Source organism: Pan paniscus, chromosome 21, assembly GCF_029289425.2.
Source record: "Pan paniscus chromosome 21, NHGRI_mPanPan1-v2.0_pri, whole genome shotgun sequence".
Classification (NCBI taxonomy): Eukaryota; Metazoa; Chordata; class Mammalia; order Primates; family Hominidae; genus Pan; species Pan paniscus.
The window spans coordinates 2,473,020-2,479,092 of NC_073270.2; positions in this window are offsets into that span (position 1 = coordinate 2,473,020).

The following is a 6,073-nucleotide window of genomic DNA, read 5'->3' on the forward strand; positions in this document are numbered from 1 at the left end:
TTAATGCAAACAAAACCACATTGTGAATCCACTGCTCACTTACCTGACAGGCAAATGCTCACAGCGCAACCTGCTGGCGAATCTGTGGGAAAACAGGCTCTCAAGTCCACTGCGGGTGCAAGAGTAAATTGCACTTATGCATCTGGGAATTTACTCTTCACACATTTGCATATACAAGCTTTGCCACTGTAGTACTGTTTGTAACAGCAAAATCCAGGAGACACCCACATGTCCTTCACAACAAATGACCTCCAAAATCTACTGTTAAATGGAAAAAGATGTAGATAGTGGTGGGCAGGCTGACATACTTGTGAATAAGAATCGCTGCAGATCTATTGGATCTAAGATGCCAGGAGTGACAAAGGCACCATTAATTTATATGCCACTAAGAAAGACCATTGCTGATTAAATTGGCACAATGCTTAGAATTTTATATTTGAGAACTCATTTAGACTCATTTAGACATGAATTTATATCATATCAACTTTGGGCACAAATAAAAAGGAAACATATAGACAAAATAAATATGTTAAGGTATTAGGTGACACCAGGACTGCCTGATTGTATGATGCATTCTGATTTCAGAGTTGCTAAAATATGGGAAACAATGGATGCCTCAGAATAGACAGAGAGTATTGGCTTGTATTTAGGAACTCTGCAAGGGCAACTAAGAAACTTATAGTGGGGAGGGAGGGAGGGAGGGGAAATTGGGCAAATGGCATGGATAAGAAGGGAGGTATCTAAGACATTTTTTGGCACCATGTAAATATATTACCTATTTAAAAGTAATTTTTTTTTTTTAAAAAGGCCATTCCCAGGTCATAGTCAAGATTTTGAACTTCATTTAGAAGTACAGCTTCTTCCCTCTCTCAGGGGCAGGGTCGCAGGGGACATGGGGAAGGGCCTGCTGGTTTCCTGTGGCCGGTGCAGATGCTCTGGGCTTCCCTCTAGGGTGCACTTGTTGGTTCTTCAGATCTTGGTTCACTTCCCTTGAGGAAGCCAATAGATTCTCTAGCTGGCTGCTTGTAACTCCTCCCTCAGTCCTGCAACCCAAGGTCTATCTTGCACTAAGGTCCCTCTGTCCTTCCAGAGCAAGACCCAGGACAGTCCAGTCTGGCTGCCTCATGGGTCCACATTTGGCTGACGGGACATATAGCACAAGCTCCCTCACACCAAGTTCTCTTTGCTTCATCAGCCTCTTGCTTTCAAGATTGCTCAGGTGTGAGGTGGGTGCCTGGCACCTTCGTCATCTCCAAGCTCTTGAGTGGTCTCCTTGAGACACCAATCCCTAGGCTGAGGGAGAAGGAAAGCTCCCCCTTCCCCTGTGCACTCAAAGCCCTCCAGTAACTTCCTTTAAAGAAAACTCTTCTCAGAGCTCCAACTTGAACCTTTAACGTCTTTGGTGTGGGAAAGAGGCAAGGAGACACACAGCTAGTTTTTGACCATCTCTTTGAAAGCCCTGTGTGTGGACACCAATTCATCCTGGGAGGTGGAGTAGCTAGGCCCACTATTGCCTTGGGAACCCAGCCAAATTGGGATGCAAGTAATTCCATCTTAGTATATTGACACATGGATGATCAAACTAAGGAACTTGCCGAGGCCACACAGCTAGTACCCAGCAGGCTGACTCCTAAGCCTGAGCTTTTCCTGCTGCAGGTGGTTCACCCAGAGCTGACTTAAAATAAGCTCATGGTACAGAGGCCAGGCCAGGAGGATGGAGTTAGATGGCCCTTGGTTCAATCTCAGTTGTCATTTATTAGTAGTGTGTCCTTGACTGCTTTCTCCTGATTCTCCGATCATTTAACCAATAGATGTTTAATAGCCAGGTCGTCTACCACGTGCGAGGCACTCAATTTCATTCTCTGCAAAGATGTGAATAATAAAAGCTCCTGTTTCACAGGAGTGTTGAGAATTAATGAGATCATGCTTAAGTGTTTAACAGTGCCTGGCACATGGTAAGGGCTACATAGCAGCACCTATTGTCATTCATAAAGTTCCCACTATGCGTCAAGGGCTTCACAGACATCTTTAATCCCCATAGTATAAGAGGTAGGAACTACCATTATCCCTGTTTTCTGAATGAGGAAGCCAAGGCTCAGAGAAGCTTAGGTGACTTGTCTAAGGTCATGCCTGGTATAAGATGGAACCTAAGTTCAAAGCCTGCCCCAAGCCTCCACATGCCCTCTGAGTTTGTCTCTTGAGGAAGGACAACTTTTTTGCCTTTTCGTCAAAGAACCAACCTTTAATCACCCTTCACAACCCAGTTCAAGGGTGTCCGCTTCTGTTTTCCCTGTCCCTCCCTGCCCGACCCAATCATCCCTCCTGCCACTGCCTTTGTGCCTGCCTTTTTCACAGCAGTAGAGCCTCGTGGTCAAGGGCTGTGGCTCTGTGTTCAGGTAGTTGGGGATTCAAATGCCTCTTACTCCGTGTGTGACTTCAGGCAAGTCCCATCACTGCTCTAAGCCTCAGTAACTTCTTCCATAGTGGGCTAACCATGGTACCCTTGGGTTGTTAAGGCACAAACGGCCTGGCACAAAGTGAGTGCTCAAATGATGGCAGCTGCTATTACGATTAGTAGTAGCAAGTCCTAGTCCTGGCATTGAGGTTCTCAGGTGCTCAACACGGAGGGTAACTGGCCCTTAATAAACCTCTTGGTCCAGCTGAGACAGGGCAAGAAGGGACTGGGGACATACCTGTCACACCTGCTTCCTACCCCAGACACATCTTCTTAGCACCTGTTGCAGGAAGACCCTGTGGCTCCAGGTGCCCTTTAGGACGCCCCCTCATGGCTGAGAACGTGCTTTGGGAGGAGGGACTGCAGTTCCCAAGCACGCACCACATGGGGGTGCTTTAAAAGCCTTCTTGCCTTCCATCCTTTTATATAAGGTCTGGTCTCCATTTCACAGGTTCATCCAAGCACGCACTTGTTGAGGATCTACTATGCGTCAGACATCATGCCACCTGCTCCGGATACAAGAGTGAGGAACAGGCATTTCTGCCCTCATGGAGTTTATAAGCTAGTGGGGGGACCAAGGAAACAAGCACGTTAATAAATAGAGTACATATTAGATGGAGCAGAGAGAAGAAAAATGAAGCAGGTCAAAGGGATGGAGGGTGGTGGGAAGGGGCCAGGGCCTATGGGGCTCTGCAAGTCTTAGAAGTTTCCAGGGGTAATGGAAAGCTCCCAAGGACGTTAAAGGATGGGAGTGGCAGGCTGTGGTTAATGGTGCCAAAGAAGCTCTCTGCCTGGGTGGGGCAAGGGCAGAAGCTGGGGGACTGATGAGATTCTGCAGTCATAGGTGAGTGACTACGGAGGCTGGCCCAGATGATCGTAGGGGAGGGGTGACCAGGGGCACCCAGAGGATTGCTGATGGACTGGACATGGCATGAGATGAGGCCACTGAAACAGAGAGGCACAGTCACAGTGCAGGAGCTCAGACTGGGACCTGGGTCAGATGCTACAAGTCAAAAAGTGTTTTCTACTCTGCTTCCCTGTCCTGGCCTGGGAAGAGTGTGGCCTGGAAGAGGGGGACTGGGATCCCCAGCCACACACCCTCAACACAGGAGCCCAACCCCATTTAAAGAAGGAAGGCCTTTTATTTGGGCCTGGGAATCAGGAGTTGGCAGTTCTCTCTGAAATGCTGGGAGTTAGGAGACAGGGAGCAGCAGGGAACCCTTATTTCTGTACCAGCTGCTTCCCCTGAATGAGCTCTAAGTCATCTTTAAGCTCCTGGCAGGGAAGGGCATGCTTTGTCCTATGGATGGGTATGAAAAGGGCCGCTGCCCCTCTGGAAGACAGTTTGGAATGCCATTAAAGCCATGCCTAGCTCTTGACCACATGCCTGCTTCTTCCCTGGCCTTCTGCTGAGGAAGCAGCCGGATCTGTGCAAGACTCTACCTACAGGGTTGCTGGGCATGATTGTTAACAAGATCAAACAACCCACATCCCACAGCAGAGACTAGTTAAAACTGCACTTTTAGAAAGGGCATCATGACAATTACTTTGCCTATTTTTCATTTTGATGAGTTTTGGGTATCTATCAAGGCATGTCCAATGAACTGACATGCATCCTTGTCCTGGCCCATTTAATGCCAGGAGGTTGTCTTACCAACCAGTTTTTGGGGAGATCCAAAATGCCCCAGTTGAGAACTGAATTCAGAAGCCCCGGAACCAGTGGCTGAGTATCCTTTTTCTTTTAAACCTGTGAAAGCCTACCTGGGTGGATGGGCCTTTCCATCTGGACTGCCCAAAACAGAAAACTAGGGCTGGGAACATCCTTCCCCAGCCTGGAACCAGACCAGTGTGATCCCTGGTCCAAGGTCAGAGGGACTGTCTCTCAACTGTGGTGGCTGCATCAACAATATAGATAAGAGTTAGATCACCTGCCTCGCTTACTTCCCAGAGGTGCTGGGGGCCCTTTGCAAACTACCGTAGATGATACAGGTTTTAAGTGGGTGTTTTTACAATCTCTTCTGCAATATACTAATTAATTAAGCAGACACTGTGAGGAGGAGGTAGGGGGAGGTCAAGTGTATGTATATGGGCCTGGCAGTTAGGGATGGAGTGCATACTGCACTCCATGGTGGCTGAACGGGGGCTCTGGATGGGAAGAGGCAGTACCTTACCACTTACTAGCAGTGTGACTGGGGCTCAAGGTTTTGCACTGTAAAGTGGGACCTTTGTGAAGCACTTAAGTACTTCTGCTGGCTGCTGTAGTTTCCGTCAAAGCAACCCATTAGAAAGTACAAAACTCCATTGTCCTCATTCTGGTTTTTAATGGTCAAGGTGACAACAGTGTACAGTTTTTCCAGACCCATATGTAGGTTCCATAATCTCCACCTGCTGGAGAAAACACCGTGACAGATGCCATTGCCCCAGCAGGCCACTGCCGGTGTGGGAACTTTGGGATCAAAAGCACCGAGCCAAGTCCCTTGCTCAGGATGGGTCTTGGTTGAAACCACAAGCCCTTCTGCAGTTCTAGGTGGATGTAGTGTTGGTTCTTGGCTCATTGCAGGGGTGAAGCAGGAAAGAGAAAGAGACTGGTGAGGCCTGCTTGGAAAGAGGATCGAGGCACATTACGATTCCAAACCAGGAGATCCTGAGTCAGCACTGATTCTGTCTCTGGTTTGTTTAATACGGGAAAGGGTTCCATCCAAGAGCCCGATAGGCCTCCTCTCCCAAACCTGCATAGCAATCAAACTTAGAGGGGTGGTGGAGGGTCTTTACCAGGCTAGGACTACTGCCTATGTTTCTGCAAGTCACAAGTCAGCAGGTCAAAGAACAAGTGTGAAGCAGAACCTGCTAAGCAAAGCCAAGTAGTGACACTCACTTCCAAAACATACCCAGCAGAAGCCTCCTGCAAGTACCAACAGTGACAGGTGCTTGTAGCACGGGAAACTCACCCCTTCTTCAACAGTTGATTTGATTTGCCACACATCACTAGTGAACAGCTCGGTGGCATTTTGACTGTTTATCTTTTAGGGCAAGATACCCTGATTCTGAACTCACTTAGGATGGGTTGGCATGAGCTGTATCCTAGTGAAAAAAAATATCCCACCTACCTCCTAGGTCCACTCAAGACTTCTGCACGTGGAGTAAATCAAGCCATAATGGAGCCCATGAGAATCCCCAGGAGGCGAGCAGTCTGGATGGTAATGGAGGAAAGGGCCAGGCAGGCAGGTGGAACAGAATCTCAACTGGCCAAGGCCTGGCAAGATTAGATATCCCAGGGGTTGAGTAAAAGGAGCACAGGGAAATATTTATTTTCACCTTCTGAAGACACTGTGTGCATGTAGCTCTGACTTCCCACTTTAGGGAACTCTGGCTGCCGCCCAGTTTTATCTGGGCAAGTGATATATTCTCGTGGGAACAAGTGGTGGCGAAGCCTCTTTCTACACATTTCCCCTCCTTCCTCCAGTCATCTGTGGGGCTGGCGGGTGGGACACATTAGTGAATAAGCATTGTGTGCCACAAGTTTTTATGCAGAGAAGATGGAAGGAAGTTTCCTCCCACAGGCCCCAAGATAAATATAATTTTAAAGCAATTAAAGCCTGCTTCAGTGGGAGAGTTTCC